Here is a 19,266-nt window from a genome sequence, read left to right as displayed (position 1 = left end):
TTTTACTCATTTTAAGTGGTTTATGGACATGTCTCACAATATGATTAGGTGAAAGTGCTTAGTGACATAAGCATGAGGTCAAAATTACAATTTTAATTCATTTTCTTTTCTTTTCTTTGCTACTCATTTTCAATTCAATTTTTAACAAAATTTATTCATATTTTAGATCATAATAATTATTTACTTAACTGGACAAGTCGGCCAAAAATCACCTCTGAAGGCGAAATGACCAAAATGCCCTCCGTTTGGCTTATTTAGCCAAAATTGTTTGTACCGATTAAAAAATTTTTCTAAGCATTTTCTTGGCATTCTAATGCCATAGAACCCTCAATGACTCTTCTCTGGAGTCCCAAAAATTATTTTATGAATTTTCTCCTGGGTCTAGGGCTCCTAGTTGCGAGAACCACAACTTCCCACTGGGTTACCATCACTAGGGCACCAGCTCATTTAACTTGATTGTATTTTATTTATAAAATTTTTTCTAAATTTTTTTTATTAATATTTGAGTTAATTATAGTTCCTCACTTTAGTTTAAAAATTTTTCTAAACGTTCTAACTGTCCGGACCGACACCGATCATCGGAAAATAGAATGTACAGAATTGCTACAGTGAGGGTGTTACAACTCTTCTCCTCTAAATTAAATTTTGTCCTCAAAATTTACCTGACTTAAGTAATCGTGGAGTTACTACCTCCTTGATTCTTCACTTCCTTGTATTGCCTCATCAATGTCTGGGTTTGGCTCCTCTTGATCTTTCATAGCATATACCTGTGGTGCCACCCTGACTTCGAGCCTTTCGACTGTCTCCGAAACAATTTTCTGTGAAATGTCAGCCGTCTCTACTCTACCCAATCTTTTACCCATTTGAACTGTAGGGGCAGGTCTATCAACTTGTATCGGAGCTATTGAACCACTCCTTTGAGGGCAATCTCTTATGAAATGATTCGTAGCCCCACATTTGAAACACTCTCTAGTTAAAAGTCGACACTCCCCTCTGTGTCTCCTAACACAGTGCATACATTCAGGCACTGGGGCTAATCCCCTTATTACTGTGCCTGGGGAGCTAGCTATAGATATCCCAATCTGGCCTCTCTGGCCCTGTGTCTGATCTTGTGAACTAGAACCCTTAACCTTCTTACTATCAGTCGGTATACTTGACTGCCCTGGTCCAAATTCCCTCTTACGCTACCTATCTTTCCTATTCTGTTCACTTACTCTGACCCTTTCCACTTTCAGTGCGGCTTCAACTAATTTTGTGAAATTCGTAATCCCCAAGGCAGTGATCATTATTTTAATGTTGTCATTTAGCCCCTCTTCAAACCTTCTGCACCTCTCTGCTTTTGCGGGGACTATCTCCCTTCCGTAGCGGCTTAGTTTGACAAACTTCTTCTCATACTCTGCTACTGATAGCTGCCTGTGCCTCAGATTAATAAATTCTCTTCTTCTGTCTTCCAGGTACACACTTCCAACATACTTTTTCTTAAATTCAGTAAGGAAGAAATCCTAAGTTATCAACTCTGGCCGGACCTCACTTGATACGGTGTCCCACCACTGATAGGCATCATCTTGAAGTAGGGACATAGCACCCTCCAAGTTTTTCTCTGGGGTGCAATGCAGTTGCTTCAATACTCTTATGGTACGGTCTAGCCAATTCTCAACCACCACTGAGTCATCTTCTTTCTTACCAATGAAGTCCACAGCCCTAAATTTTCTTAGTTTTTTCAGATGGGATTTCTACTGTGGAGGTGGTGGTGGTGGCATAACCCCAGCCATCTGTCTGAAAAATTCAGCCATTTGCTGAAACATAGCCGACGGAGGCTGTGCAGGCACTGCTAGTGCCGATGGAGCAAGTTCTCCCTGGCCCCCAGTCTTAGCTGCAGGTGGAGCACGACTCTCCACTTCCTCATCTAGTGCTCTCTGTGACGTAGGGTCCATATCCTAATCAAAATAAGAAAAACAAACAGATCTACATTAGTGTTACCTCGACTCTTTCAAATGCAATGCATGGTATGGACTCGATTTAGACCCAGAAACGCCTAAACCATGCTCTGATACCACTAAATGTGACACCCCTTACCCGTCTACAGTGTAGCCGAGCAAGATATGTCACACAGTGTACCGGAATACCATATTTTATTTCAATCATTTTTATTCTTCCTTAATTTATTTCTTCATGGATATGAAGTGAAATTTGTGAAATTTAACTCATTTAATTCATTTATTGAAATTATAAATTCATTTGGGATTCCGAAAATTTTATAAAAAATCTGGCGGGCTACCGGCCAAAAATGGATAAAACAGTTCTTCGGAACCTGTGAAAAACACTTCTAATAATTTCCAATCATTCTCAAACTCCATTTGTATCACATCAATTTCTTAACAATTCCTTCATTTGTCATTCATTCATTTCACATCATCATCAGGCTTAAATCATAAATAAATTCTCATATGTTATTTATAAACATAAAGTTACAAATACTTACATTAATATAAAATTATATCTACATAGGTTTCAAATATACATGATAAAATAAGAATTTAATTACAAAACTTATAAAAATCACAAAATACAAAATGGGAGCTAGTGTCTTACCAATGCAATGTAGTCTGTAAGGTGACACGGACACTATGCAGAACTATGAATGGCCTTACCCAATCTGTGGTCTACTGGGCCCTCTGTCCAAATCTTCAGTACCTATGCATTGCAAAAGCGACGCGCTAAGCATAAAGCTTAGTGGTGCCAATAATACAAGAAAATATAATATGCAAATAAAAATAATAATTTCTTAGTTATTATGTTCATAAGAAATAAATAATTACTAACTTATTGTTTAGTCGAAGGCTAATTACATTTTATGATATTAACTTCTTCATGCATTTTGTTAATTGTTTTGTTCATGATTTTGAGCTTCTTCATTTTATTGTAATCATTCTTGATATTTAATTTCCTTATTTTCTTTAGTAATCAATTCAATTACAATTATACTTTTCCATGCCCAAGTAACCTATACAAATTGACCGGACTGGATAAACGGGTAAACTAGCATTGGGTACTAGGTACCTCGGGCCTTCACACCATTAGTCACAATGTGTCTCCTGGTGTGCAAACAGAATGGCTAATAAGCCATAAAAGCAATAAGGCATAAAGCCAAGTAAAACATCATAATCAGTATAGCCATAGGCTATCACATCACAAGCCAAGTAAAACATCATAATCAGTATAGCCATAGGCTATCACATCACAGAATGGCAATGAAGCCATACATCATATGCAGTACTGCTATCAGAACCCTATGGCATGCCAACCTATCCAAACCAATCACATTAGGCCTACTAGGGCATATTACAAAGTCATTTCTTGAATATTTGTACTTTACATATGAGGTTACTATTCATTTTATTAGTCAACTAAAATATTGACTTTTTCATAGACAATAGGTACATTGGTTCTAATACTCCCAACATACCACATTTTGCATTCTAAAATTGTTGGTATTGGTTGCCAATACCATTTCTAAGCTTAGTGTTAGTTATTCAAAATTTTCAGATTTCTAGCCTCATATTTACTGTTCCATTGGTCATTTGTACAGTAGGAATTTGGTAAAGTTGTATTCATGAAAATTGTTCCTTATTGTGTCTAGTTACATTTCTTTTTTTGAATCACTCCATTTGGAGTTTTGTAGCTCAAGTTATGGCCTAAAAACCATAACTGGCCGGATTGCAAACTTTCCAGATTTTCTGGACAGAACCAAATCTATAGTGTTTTGTACACTGACTACAGGTCCATTTTTGAACATTTTATGATCAAAATTTGGGTTTGGTTTCTTCATGAAAGTTATAGTTCTATGTCTCAAATTTCTGCTGGTAAAATTTCAGGTCAATTGGACCTTTCTACACTGAGTTATGACCAAATGAATATACACTATTCATTTGGTCATTTTGCCCAGGCAGAATGCAAGTCACTCGGATTAGGGCAATTTTTTGGTCAACTTAGTTTGGTTTTTTTAGGCAGGGTTTCTTCACCAAAGTTGTGCTATTATGTGTCTAGCTTCATGTCCAATTGGCCTTGCACCAATTGAACCTCTACAACTCCATTTATAGCTGCCCTAACCTACTGGACTAACACCCAGTCCTGCAGGTCACCAAGGGCAGCATGCCTAAGTTCCACTCCAACATCATTACTCACTTCAATTCCTCCTCACACACATTCAAATGGTCACTAATTGACCATTAAAAGGTTAACATATCGTTACATGAGCAAACCCTAATGTTATTCAATTGTCCAAGTTCTCAAGTTCATTCATACACTATAGTTGCATTTCACTTACACAATCATGTTCAAGCACTAATCTCATGCTATAGGTAGCTAATATGTCACTTTAAATCAAATAATTCTCCTAACCCTAACTCATGTCAAGGTTGCCAAAATTTCATGGAACATAATCAAGCCTCATTAATTCAATTTTTATCAAATTTTCAACTTAACTTAGTTCAAATTCATGTTTAGAAAGATGTAAAAGCAAAGAATATGGCACTAACCTCTTTGGTGATTTTCTAAGCTTGTTCACACCTTACTTTCTTCCACTTTCTCTTCTTCTAATTGCTGCCCAAGTCTTGCTCTAGTGGTGAGGGAAATTTTTAGTGAAGGGAGGATAAGGTTTTGAGGTGGTTTGATAGAGATTTAGAAGCTTGGGTGAAGGTTTTTAATGGTGGAAGGGTGTGGGAAGTGAGTTACGGCTGGAAGAAGGAAGAAGAAGCAGATTGTTTCTTCAATTTTTCTATCCATTTTACTCATTTTAAGTGGTTTATGGACATGTGTCATAATGTGATTGGGTGAGAGTGCTTAGTGACATAAGCATGAGGTCAAAATTGCAATTTTAATTCATTTTCTTTTCTTTTCTTTGCTACTCATTTTCAATTCAATTTTTAATAATATTTATTTATATTTTAGATCATAATAATTATTTACTTAACTAGACAAGTCGGCCAAAAATCACCTCTGAAGGGAAATGACCAAAATGCCCTCCATTTGGCTTATTTAGCCAAAATTGTCTGTACCGGTTGAAAATTTTTTCTAAGTATTTTCTTAGAACTCTAATGCTATAGAACCCTCAATGACTCTTCTCTGGAGTCCCAAAAATTATTTTATGAAATTTTTCCTGGGTTTAGGGCTCCTAGTTGCGAGACCCGCAATTTCCCACTGGGTTACCCATCGCTAAGGCACTGGCTCATTTAACTTGGTTGTATTTTATTTCTAAAATTTTTCCTAAATTTTTCTTATTAATATTTGAGTTAATTATGTTTCCTCACTTTAGTTTAAAAATTTTTCCAAATGTTCTAACTGTCCGGACCGACACCGATCACCGGAACAGTTGAATGTACGGAATTGCTACAGTGAGGGTGTTACGCTTAGGATAATGGATCCCATCTTGACTAACACCTGTCTTCATCTATAACTAGTCGAAGCCAACACATGCCCTATGACATCCTCACATTAGGTAGTCCGTATATTCTACTATTCTAGTGACCAATGTCTATCCAAATAGCCAGAATGACTGGAACTATATGTAAAATAGAGTGAGGAGTCATAAATAACTTAAATAATGACAAGAAAAATTAAGGAAAAATGTAAGAGATGAAATACAAAGAGGTTAAATGAGCCGGAGCTACGGCGATGGGTAACCCTAATGGGAAGCGACTGTGAAGACAGTTAGCAACCCTAAACCCGTGGGAAACCCTGTGAAATAATTTTTGGGACTCAAGTGAAGGATTATGGAGGTTTAGATAACGATAGATTGCTAAGAAAAATACAAGAAAAATTTAGTTAATCGGTACAGATAATTTTAGCTCAGTAAACAAAACGAAGGGCATTTTGGTCATTTTACCCTTAAAGATAAATTTTGACCTAAATTTCAATTAAAATTTGAGAGATTAAAACATTTAAAATGAATTAAAAATCATAAAATGTAAAAATGGAAATGGAAAAGAGAAGAAAAGAAAGAAAATTAAAATATAAATGAATTATGACATAAGAATGATGCAATTAAAATTTTCCAACCAATAAAAATTAGACAAACAATTATAAAATGAGACAAAATCACATAAAACAAAAGGAAGTCATCTTCCTCTTCCCATCTTCATTTGGCCGAACCACCTTGCTCCACCATTCCACCATTGCTAAGCTTTCAAACTTCAATTTTTATACTCCACTCTCCATATTTCTCCTAACTTCAAACACTAAAACTTGATAATTTACCTTGCTAAACATATTAGAAGCAAAAAGAAGTGGAAAATTTGAAGTTAGGGAAAGTTTGGGAATTCTTCAATTGAGGTTAGTGCTAGTCTCACTCTTCTTTTCCTTTTTAAAGTTGAAATTAAGGTTAAGTATGGATGAATTACAAGGGAAAAGTTGAAATTCATGCATGAACCTAGAAATTTAAATTTCAGCTAGTCCTTAATAGTGAGGGTTAGATGTTGTTAATTGAAATTAAACATTGATTCTAACTTTGATGATGTGATAAACATGAAAGATATGTTAAATTGCATGTGCTATATGAATTGTGATTATGGGGCTAGGGTTTTGAGGAGAAAATTGGGGATTTGTTAAATTGTTGCTGAATTGATGTTGATGAGATTAATTATGGACTATTTAAAGTGCATGGAATGTGATTTGAGGTTGATAATTGTAACACCCCTCACCCGTCTACAGTGTAGCCGAGCAAGGTGTGCTACACGACATGCCGGAGCACCTAGTCTGTGATTATCTTATTTTTAGAATACTCAATTTGGTTTAAGAAGCCTTTATGTAAAATTCATATCATGTTGATTATATTTGTATCTTATAATAAAATTTGGTGTTGCAAAATTTTTAACAATAATCCGACAAACTGCAGTCTGTAATTTGGATAAACAGTACTTTTTCACCTGTTAAAAATAGTTCAATATAATATTCTCAAAATCTCAACTATTTCACAGTCTCAATATTTCAATACAGTCCATTGATTTTTATAATATTTAATTTGTTTCAAAATACAGTCCATTAAAACTTAAATACATCCAAACATTCTCCATATAAAGTTAATATGTACAAATTATTACAAACCTTAAAGTTTTATAATACACATATTACAGAACAAAAGTTCAAAATACAACTGATAGTCATTACACAAGATCCTAAGTCCTACCATGTATGCAGTGTAGTGCAGATGACTTTGGACTCTTGTGCAGATCTGATGTCTCACCAGGTCGTAGGTCTGCTGGGCTCCCCAGCTGTGTCTCCAATACCTACGCGTAGCAAAAGCAACGTGCTAAGAAATTCTGCTTGGTGGTGCCAAATATAAAGAAATATACACTAAAATAAAATAAATGAATTGTTTATGAATTTATGACATCGATATTCTTTGTAGTTATTGTTTCTACTTTTATTTGCCAACCTTTCATTTTTGCTAATTTTGGTGGTGCTGTATGTCAATAAACTGAATTTAGTTATTTAAATTTAATAATGCTTAAATTAACTGTCCGTGTAGCCTATACACTGACCAGACTGGATGAACAGATATACTAGCATTGGGTACCTAGTACCTCTGACCATCACACCATCGGTCACAAAGTATCTCCCGGTGTGCAAACAGTGTGACTAAAAGGCCATATTTTCAATCCAGTGATAAGCCAAGTATAATAACACAATTCGTATAGCCGTAGGCTATTAAAGTCACAGTGCGACATAATATGCCATAAAAATACAGTATGGCGTAAAGCCATTTACAGAACAGCTGTCAGAATCCTATTGGCATGCCAACCTATCCAAACTAGTCAACTAGGCAAACTAGGGCACATTACAAATTAATTGTTTAATTCTTTATTTTTAGAGTTTACTAGTTATTATGTAATTCACAAGTCAATGCAACTGTTGACCTTTTTAGATATCATGAATAAGTTGATTTTAGTATCAACATGTCACAATTTGTAATTCAATATGCTGCCAATATAGTACAATTTACCCTTTTCACAAGTTGGCATTTATTGCCAAATTACTTCAAAGCTTCATTGTATGTTAATGTCAAATTTTCAGTTTTAGTGTGCTAGATTAGTCTAGCTTAATGTCCTATTTCTCTTAGTTTTTAGCTTCTGGTCAAAGAAGCAAAATTGTAGCTCTATGTCTTATTGAACTTTTGGCACAAATTTTAGGTCATTCTGGGTTATATATGTAACATCCTCCCGGTAGCAACTCCGTTCATTTTACTGTTCCGATGACCGGTGTCGGTCCGGACAGCTAGAACGTCCGGAAAAATATTTAAACTAAAGTGAGGAACCATAATTAACTCAAATATTAATAAGAAAAATTTAGAAAAAATTTTAGAAATAAAATACAACCAAGTTAAACGAGCCGGTGCCCAAGTGATGGGTAACCAGAGGGAAGTTGCGGTTCTCGCAACGAGGAGCCCTAGACCCGGGGAAAAATTCATAAAATAATTTTTGGGACTCCAGAGAAGGGTCATTGAGGTTCCTATGACATTAGAATGCCAAGAAAATATTTAGAAAAATTTTTCAATCGGTACAGACAATTTTGACCCGTTAAGCCAAATGGAGGGCATTTTGGTCATTTCGCCTTCAGAGACGATTTTTGGCCGACTCGTCCAAGTGAGTAAATAATTATTATGGTCTAAAATATGAATAAATATTACTAAAAATTAAAGTGAAAATGAGTAGTGATGAAAAGAAAAGAAAAATGAAATAAAAAGCAAATTATGACATATGATGATGTCATTTAAAAAGCTACCACCAATCACATTTAAACAAACATTCAATTAACAAATAAAAAGAGATAAATATGGCCAAAAAAATTAAAGAAAGCAGCAGCCCCTTCATTTCATTCCCGCACCAAAGAAAACAAAAAGAGGAAAACCACCATTAAAGCTCCAAATGAGCTTGATTCCATAGCCAACTACACCAAAACCTCACCCTCTCTTCACAAAAAATTTTCCTTATCACTAGAGCTAAATTTGGGCAGCCATTAGAAGAGAAGAAAGTGAAAGAAAGTGAAGTCAAGCTTGGGAAAATTCTGCCCTACAAGAGGTTAGTGCCTATTATGCATACATCTTTCTCTTTCCATGATTAGAGACCTAAAATAAGCAAGAATTTGTGAATTAAATGAATGGAATTTATGTGTATGTATACAATGAATTTTGGCAGCCCTAGGGAGGAACAAGATTAAGTGTTTTTGATGGACTTAGAGTGGACTAAAGATGATGTTTAAGGTATATATATATATGTATGATGAATTGGTGTGCTAACTAAGGTAATTGGTGTAATCCTTGAAAATGAGCTAGGGTTTGGGAGTGAAACTTGGATTTAGCTTATGAAATTGTGAAAGAAAATTTTAATGGTCAATTAGTGACCATTTGAGGCAAGTTCACCATAATTTGAAGAGATTTAGAGTGATGCAAAGTGAATGTGTAGGCTGCCTAGGGACAGCAATTGAATTTGCTGGACGAGAAAAGGCTAGCAGCAGTGTGTCATGGGCAATTATACCAAAGAAGAATGACTAGGGCATTTAACAAAGGTGTTCGCTAGCATGAATTCCAACCAGGAGATCTGGCCTTGAAAAAGATTCTCCCAAATCAAAATGATGCCCGGGGCAAATGGTCGCCAACTTATGAGGGACCCTATGTAGTTAAAAAGGCATTTTCTGGTGATGCCTTGATCTTAACCCACATGGACAGCGAAGAATTCGCAAGACCCGTGAATGCCGAAGCTGTCAAAAGGTATTATGCTTAAAAAAATAATAATAATAAATAAATAATTCAATCAATCAATAAAAAACATAGGAGTGAAAACTCAAAAGGGTGCTTCTAGCAAGATTGTGCGAAAGAGGGCGAAAACCCGCAAGGGCACTTTCTGTAAAATGAGTGAAGGGTGAAAACCCAAAAAGGCACCCTGAAAAAGCGGCCTAAAAAAAATTCTAGGAGTGAAAACCCGAAAGGGCGCTCTTAGAACCAGAAAATGGAGAAATATGGAAGGGAATACGGGACCAAGAAAGGAAATAAGTTACCACGGCACGAACGTTTGTCAAAAGATTACTTGAAGTAATAGCAGTTAAGGGAGTTCAAATTAACTACAAAAATTTGTGAGATCCATTCTTGTACCCTTTTTTCTTTAAAACTGTACCTTTATTCTCAAGCCATAATAAAGTCATTCTTTCACTCTAACTTATCTTTCTTACTTACACTCTAATTTATCTTTCTTGTATACCCACACTCTAATGTTATCTTTCTTCTACACCTTTATTTTATACGCTATTAATCTGTTAAAATTTTATCATAAGATTAGGATTTGAATATTGATAACCTCATGTACTTTGCTATGAGATTTACAGGAAATGATCGATAGCCAAAAAAAAAACTAGGGGTAAAAACCCGAAAGAGCACTTCTAGTCAAATATGCAGAGGGGAAAGTGAAAACCCACAAGGGCACTTTTCACAAAATAAGAAGGAAGTCGAGAACAGAAAGGGCATCCTCGGAAGTGAGTAAGAAAAGGAAAGTTGTAGGTTAAGTCTTGGGACTTGTCCTCCATTAATCGTTTATCTTCGGGATCCTGTTAAGTATACTTCGACACGGAAGAACTTCTCGGGTCAGGTTAGCCTTACTTTGTCAGTATTTTAGTTTTCAGCATTTTAAATTTCTTGCTATCAACCTCTGGTTCTTTGATCCAAGTTGATTTTAATTTTTAGCATTTTAAATTTCTTGCTATCAACCTCTGGTTCCTTGATCCAAGTTGATTTTGATTTTCAGCATTTAAATTTCATGTTATCAACCTTTGGTTCCTTGATCCAAGTTGATTTTAATTTTCAGCATTTAAATTTCATGTTATTAACCTGTGGTTTCTTGATCCAAGTTGATTTTAATTTTCAACATTTAAATTTCATGTTATCAACCTCTGGTTCCTTGATCCAAGTTGATTTTAATTTTCAGCATTTTAAATTTCTTGCTATCAACCTCTGGCTCCTTGATCCAAGTTGATTTTAATTTTCAGCATTTTAAATTTCTTGCTATCAACCTCTGGTTCCTTGATCTAAGTTGATTTTAAGTTTCAACATTTTAATTTCCAGCTATCAACCTCTGGTTCCTTGATCCAAGTTGATTTTAATTTTCAGTATTTAAATTTCATGTTATCAACCTCTGGTTCCTTAATCCAACTTGATTTTAATTTTTAGCATTTTAAATTTCATGCTATCAATCTCTGGTTCCTTGATCCAAGTTGATTTTAATTTCTTGCATTTAAATTCCTATCATCAAACTCTGGTTCCTTGATCCAAGTTGATTTTAGTTTCTAGCTTTTAACTTCCAAGTCAAATTTTGATTCTCAGCGTTTTAATTTTTCATACCCCAATCGCCCAAAATATGCATCTCAATCTTTACATAATTCCTATACAAAAGAATTTCATCTTCTTTAATAGAAATTATGTAAAAAGGGGCAGTTGTCGACACCATATTTTGGCCGACCTCCGAAGTTAAGGGACTTTAAAATTGACTTCATCATCCATTCTCAGTCGATGTCCTTCGATCATAAATGACTTTTCTGAACTCACCGATTGCTCGACCATGAAATAAATCAATCCCATACTTAGTTAATATTTTTATGATCTCTTATCAAAAGGTTTCGAATAAAAAATGGATCTCCGGACCATCCAGTCTCGCTTTCGATCTCTTCATACAAATATTGTGAAACTTCATTTGGCTAATGTCAGGATTTGGTTCTCACTTGAATGCCTGAAGTATTAAAGTGAAGTTAAGGTCTCTATCTGGTCTAATGACGATCCCAATCTTTAGAATTCAAATCAATGTCCAATCTTTCCAATTCCAATGTTTTAAAGTCTTACCTGGTGTTTGGTCATGGCTTAGTCCGATCTCAAGCTTATGTATAATGTTTTTCCGATCTTTTATACTTAGGTTAATGGTTGCTTTTAAGTTTACTGTCCAACACGTTCAAACCAATTAAGTACTCATACAATTTGGACACTTTCCGATCTCATCAAGAAATTGAACAAAAAGGACTTCATTGCATCTCAAAATAAAATTTACAAGTCATTCGGCTGGAGGCTCTCCCCCAGCCTGTTCTCCAGGTACATCGTCATTTCTCTCATTTTCTCACTCTCTCTCGAGCTCCTCCTCGCTACCCTCTTCATCTCTAGGAATAAGATCAACCATCCAGGAGAAGTCTTCCCTAGGATAATGCCTTTCAAGCTCAGCCAGAAGATAGCCATGTGCATTCACATAAGCGCCAGCTTCCCTTTTCACGGCCTCCTCTTCTTTCACTTTGAGCTCCTTGTCGACACCATATTTTGGCCGATCCCCCGAAATCAATAAACTTTAAAGCCGATCCCCAACACATAGTCTCCCTTTGCCAACTAACCACATTTCCGATCTCTCCTCAAAAGGAATCTAATTAATACTAAGTCCCCATATCATTTAAAGCCTCACCGATCTCTCAAACCAATTGTCAAGTCTCCTGATCAGTCAATTATATTTCCGATCTTTCTTATCAAACGAGATTGAACCAACATTAGGCCTTCGTGCCACTAGTCTTATTGCCGATCTCTCATTTAAAAAGTTTGGGAATAATAAAGTTAAGGTTCCGATCCGGTTTAATGATGATTCCGATCTTAAGTGTTCAAGTCAAATTTCCAATTTTAATCAAGTCCCGTTTAGCATTGGTTCCCAGCCGATCTCATGCTTATTGTGTTTTCCGACTACTTACACTTAGATTAATAATTACTTTTAGTTGTTGTTCTAATATGCTCAGATAATCAAGTGCTTATGCAATTTAGAGACTTTCCGGTCACATCCAATCATTGAACAAAAGGGGAACTTTCATTTCATTTCAAGTTCATACAAGTTATTCGTCTGGAGGATCACCCCCAGCCTGATCTACATTTTGTTCGCTTCCTCTCTCACCCTCAGCCTCCTCCTCACTATCCTTACCTTCATCCTGGGGAGCCAGATCTACCATCTAAGAGAAGTCCTCCTTGGGATATCGCTTCCTGAGCTCGGCTAAGAGATCCCTATGAGCGTTCACATAAGCGCTAGCCTCCCTTGTCACCGCCTCTTATTCTTTTGCTTTGAGCTCCTCAGTGAGGTGAGCAACTTCACCGGCTCGGAGCGCCTGAACTTCTTCAAGAACATGAGCTCGCTCGACCAGAACTTGAGCTTGCTCGGCCAGCTTATCCTCGTAGAACTTCATTCGCCCCTCAATTTCAGATATGTAGTTCCGAGCGGATGAAAGTTGGGATCGGAGGGAAGCCACTTCGTGACCCATCTTCTCCACCTCCTTACTCAGACGGTGAGCCTTCTCCCGGACAATGTGCTGGTTCACCAAACTCTCCACATTCAGGCTCATTGTCCAGGTCAGGATGTCATCAAGATTATTCGGGGATAACCTATCTCGATCCTCTTGAAGGCAGATCGAGGCCCCCAAGACCTTGGCCAAGCCCGAATTTTCCTGAACAGCCCGGTTCTTCTCCAGCGAGTGGATCAGAACTTGAGCGCAGTGGGAAAGGGTCCTCACAAGAGGTTGGGAAGGGCCCCCTTCCGTACTCAAAGCGACTGGAGGAGGTGGAGGTGGCTCTTCTTGGTGAGGAGCAGATCGGACCACTTTTATGACCGGTGGTCCCGAGGGTTGAGACGAGCCTCCTTGCATCACTTCGGGATCATAACTGGGCATTTGAAGCAGCTTGGAACGCTTCATCTCCTGCATTTTCCAGGAGACCTCCCTCTTCCACTTTCGGCTCTCCTTGGAAGCCTCGCCGCTTGCCATACCTGCATAAAGAAGAGGTCAGTGAGATCGCTAAGGCCCAAAGATCAGAGATATAGAAAATATCAAGGCCGAGGTCAGAGAGCTGAAGCCTGTGATCTTCGCCAGTGATCAACTCCATTGTCCAGTGATGCAGTTCGACTGTCACTGCATCCAAATAAGAGAACTTCTCTCTAGCCGCCTGATCTTTCAGTTCTATCACCATCAGGCCTTCTTCCCTATTCAAGGTGATGCGCTTTAGAAGTAAGGGGCCCTGGTGCATCCAGCTGCGAGGGAAACCCACAAAGCTGTTCGGAATTTTGCTCCTCAGAATAAAGAAGCGATTCTTCCAATTCCTCAGGGAGGAGGGCAGATCGGTAAAAAGCCCACAATGTGGTTTCACCTGGAAGAACCAATACTCGTCATCCTTTCGACGAGTCAGCCTATGTAGTTCGGTGAACACCTTAGCTGTAGGGCTAAGTCCTTTGGCTCGGCAAAGGCCTCTGAAGGCTACTAGGATCAGCCATGAGTTCGGGTGAACTTGGGCTATGCACACTTGGTGAAATTTTAGAACTTTCTTGAAGAAGTCATCGAGGGGGAACCACAGCCCGGCCTTTAATTGCTCTTCGTATACCATGATCATATCGTTCTCCTCGAAGAAGTGATCGGCACGAAGATCGCTGTGACACTTAATCAGCTCGTATGAATCAGGCCGGATGTTGTACTCCTGGCTGAACGACTGCAGGTCGGTTTCTTGAAGGATTGATGGCAGCTCGTCCATGGGAAGATTTTCTCTCCTTGAAGAATGTACATGCCTTGATGATGCTGCTTGCCCCCGAGCTGGAACAGAGGCCCTAGGAGGTTCAGGTCGCACGTTTGGTCTGACCACCTCCACTTCATCAGACGACCATGAGATCTGAACAGAAGGGGGGCTTGCTACTCTCTGACCCTCGACGCCACTCATTTTCAAAGGAAATAGAGAATTTAAACTAAAAGAAGGATCAAAACCTTACCGGAGCTTGATCGGTGTCGGAAGAACTTGAAAAATCGAGAGAATTTTGGAATCGCTCGCGGGATGCTGAAAATGACATAAGAGAGCAACTGGCTGACCCATCCCCTATTTATACCCGTCTGAGCATTTAATGCTCACAGTGTTCCAGGCGGTGCATCGGTTAGTGGGATTCGCCAGCTTTTTCTGACACGTCTTATGAATATTCCAGAAATTCCATAATAAAAAGATCGGCTAGTTACAGATTGGTGAATTAAGGCCGATCAGTTAAGGGTTGTTTAGTTAGGAGCCGGATCGGATAAACACATCAGAGATCGGAAAATAGTCAATGCAATAATAATAAAAATGATAGTTGTCAAAATAAATTTTATTTCCGAAAAGGTTGGATTACATCATTTGGGCGATCTCTAGAGATCGAATTACATTAAAAGTCGAATTACATCATTTGGGTGATCTCTAGAGATCGGATTACTTTGAAGGTCTGATTACATCATAGGGGCGATCTCTAGAGATCGGCAATACATCCCATCTAATAAAGACCTATGTCAAAGCCTAGTCTCGTGGATGAATCAAAAGATGTGGACAGATGTACAGCTCAGATGGGGGGATTATGACTCTCATGAAGATGAGAGAGGTCGTCATTAATGTTATTGCTCGAAACTGAGCCGCTGTCGGGACACCCAATGTGGTGAGAAGCCGAATGAACTTCAAGGGGCAGTCACCAATGTTAAGGGGAATATTAGCGATCTTCGCTTGAAATCGATTCGCCGATTATATCGGTCGAACGATTCGAGATCGACACGATCAAAGTCCTCGATCCAGGTCGGCAAATTAGTCCGGTTCTCTCACTATCATCAAATGAGGTTATCATAATTTCCCGATCACCGAGATCGTAAATTTTCAGTCGGGGAATAAAAAGGACAATCGAAAAAAGATCAAAAGCCACTATCATGGCCGGGACTATTGCCAGAGCAGTTAGAACAGGAAATGTGAGAAGGAAGAGGAGAAAATCAAATGCGGAGGGCTTTCCCGTTGAAGGTATATATATAGGGAAAATCTGAGCATTTATTGCGAGCAGAAAATGAAGCAGATGCCTCGAAAATCGAAGGAATAAATGCTTTGACTAAACCAGACCCGGATGAAGGAGAAGATCGGAGTTAGAGAGGTCGGAAGAGGGGAGCCCGGCATGAGAGAGCGGAAAAGGATCGTGTAAGAAAGATCGGAAGGGAGGGGAGGTCGAAAAACAAAGGGAATAAGACAACTTCCGCTAACTGTCGTCATAACTAGAGCGAGGTAGTTAAAGCGTTGCAAACGAAATCTCCACCGCATGCCCCAGAATCGCCCGCATTACTGACATGTGCCAGAGTATGTCATGAAAGTGCTGTACATCCCAATTTCCACCGTTGATCTTACTTGTAAGGACAAGCCCGGACCCCTTGGATCAAAGAAGAAGACGACAAGACCAGCGCCTTTCACTCCCAGCCCTCGGATCACCCTTGACAAGAAAATTTTGGGCCATCAGATTAGAAGAGAGAAAGGACAAATATTCTGAAAGGGATCTCAGCCGTTCGTTCTGATTCGCTTTAATTCCCGAGCCTCAGATCATGTCCTTTAAAATCCTAACCTTCCATCTCCCTCAAAATAAATCCTGACCCTTCATGGAGAGCACCCGGTTCCTATAAATACCTGCATGAAAACTGTTCAAAGGGGATGAAGAAAAAAGGTGGTGACTATAGCGGAAGGACTCTGAAACTTAATTCAGTTCGTTACTCTGCTATTTTTAAGCTTTCGTAAGAAAAACTTTTGAAACCAGTTTTCTGAAGTGTTTTCTTGCAAAGGGATTTTTGAATACTGAAACTCTCCATTTTTCAGTTCGTTCATTATCCTGTGACACTCTCACTTTCAGTTCTTAGTTATCTTTATTTCCACTCCCGTTGTCCAAGTTCAACTCCATTCAAACTCGGTTATTATTTTGACCTGACAGCATTTTAGCGAAGTATCCTTCATTTCAAGGTGAACCTTAGCCCTCAGGCTATCAGCCCGCAGTCCTATTACGTTTTGTGATTCCGTAGTTAGTTCAATAGATTCGGCTCCCTATAGGTGAGTGCTTATATCGCTGCTTTATCAAGTGCTCATTTTTATTTTACGTATTTCCTTTGTTTTTATGTTTGTAATTTTCACCAAGTTTATATTGCGTTAAAAAACACGAAGAAGGTTATTCTCGAGTTTGCTTCTTTGTTAATCAGTCCATTCTTTTTGTTAATCTTTGTTACTTCTAAATGTAAGTGTCCTAATCTCGAGTAGCATATAAGTTGTTGGATAAAATGTAGGTAACTGTATCTTAAGAGTCTCTTTAAAATCATAAAAGGTCTGAATAATAAGTCAGAAAAATAATAAAGTCGAATCACTAGAATAACACAAAAGACGAATGGTAAGACGTCACAAGGTGGAGTAAAACCAAACCTTAGATAAGCAAATGGGACAGATCAGGTATCGCTTGCCAAAAGGTGCTGTTAAGGCGACTACATAGGAGGTCGGTAAAATTCAGTCCGGTATCCCCTGTCTAGTCACGAGGTACCAATGAGTTAAAAGAAGCCTTATTCAGATCCCCGGCATCTTTGAATGCCAGAACCCTTAGTCTTAGGCTCTTATGATGTGCAGCTGTAATCAAATTTTGAGAGGTTGGAAAAGTCCTTATCCGACTCCCATTCAAATAAAAGAGATCGGAGGAGAGTTCTTATTCGATTCTCAAGCCCAAAATTTTCGTAAATATTTAAAAGAGATTGGAGGAGAGTTATTATCCGATTCTCAAGCCTAAAAATTTCAATAAATATTTAAAAGAGATCGGAGGAGAGTTCTTATCCGATTCTCAAGCCCAAAATTTTTGTAAATATTTAAAAGAGATCGGAGGAGAGTTCTTATCCGATTCTCAAGCCTAAAAATTTCAATAAATATTTAAAAGAGATCGGATGAGAGTTCTTATCCGATTCTCAAGTCTAAAAATTTTAATAAATATTTAAAAGAGATCGGAGGAGAGTTCTTATCCGATTCTCAAGCCTAAAAATTTCAATAAATATTTAAAAGAGATCGGAGGAGAGTTCTTATCCGATTCTCAACCAAAATTTTCGTAAATATTTAAAAGAGATCGGAGGAGAGTTCTTATCCGATTCTCACCTGAAATTTTAATAAATATTTAAAAGAGACCGGAGGAGAGTTCTTATCCGACTCTTACCCAAAATTTTAATAAATATCTAAAAGAGATCGGAGGAGAGCTCTTATCCGATCTCTAATCTAAATTTTCACCTAAAAGGAGATCGAAAGAGAGTTCTTATCCGATTCTCAAATCAAATTTTAACAAATATGCGAAATAACCCCTTAAATAAAATTGATAAGTAACAGTAACTCACTAAGGGTCGTCTCATTTATTTATGTATCTGGGTAACCCAAATTGGTGAAAAATCAAATATCCCCTTTTACCAAGAGGATTAACATCTCCGTTCGAACCTCCTAACTATTAATTTTAGTTTATAAAGAGCTTGAAGTTAAATCTGCTTATCCTCATTGAGGGACGAGGTGGGGTGCCTAACACCTTCCCCACCCGTTTATGGACCCCGAACCTAGAATCTCTATTTTTGAAGTGGTTTCATTTTAATTTATTTTCACAAATGGTTTTCTTTAATTTCCCTCAAAATTAAAATGGCAACTCCTCACTCTTTCCCATTTCGGTGAGGGTTCGTCCAAGCGACCACAAAACACCTTGCGACAGCTTGGTGACTCCGCTGGGGACTTTTGACTTAACCCCGGTCTAGAGGTCCAAAAGTAGATTTAATTTTGCGATCAAACCATAGTTAGGTGGGCTCACTCCGCAAAATTCTATACATTAATTATTGTTATTCCTGCTAACCGTTTTGCTTGTCTTGCTTGTTTTACTTCCTACAGCGCTCTTCGTTTAAAAAAAAAAGAGAAAATTTCCCCATACTGGAAAGAGGTAAAGGTGTCCCTTCACACACTGAACACTCACATGATGTCCTCACATACTTCAGCCCTATACCCAAGCTTTCTTACCCTTTTAGGAAAGTAGGAGGGGGTCATGTAGTGGTACCCATGAGTTTTACCCCGTTAGAATCCTTGAAGACTTCTGCTTAGATTGAAACTCGTTCTATTTACTGTGATACCCATGGAACTTTCCCGACAGTATCATGGGGGATAGAATGGGGCTCTACTGTTTACAGTAGGGGCAATTTGAGAACCTGTGGCTTTTAGAAAATTAGACCTTGAGTTAAACTATCACGATAGCTGGAAGCCGTAGCAAACTACCTTATAAGATAGAACTATCCAATTAGGTAGCACCTAGCCGGTACTAGGACTCTCCTTATTTTAGGACAAAAGGGGCATACTTACTCTTATCCTATTCTGTTTGTGTTTATTCTGTTCTTATTTTTGAAGGTAATCTTGAATCATACTGTTAA

This window comes from Hevea brasiliensis, chromosome 12 (assembly GCF_030052815.1).
Source record: "Hevea brasiliensis isolate MT/VB/25A 57/8 chromosome 12, ASM3005281v1, whole genome shotgun sequence".
Lineage (NCBI taxonomy): Eukaryota > Viridiplantae > Streptophyta > Magnoliopsida > Malpighiales > Euphorbiaceae > Hevea > Hevea brasiliensis.
The sequence above is the reverse complement of the archived record's forward strand: the minus strand, read 5'-3'. Positions refer to the sequence as shown.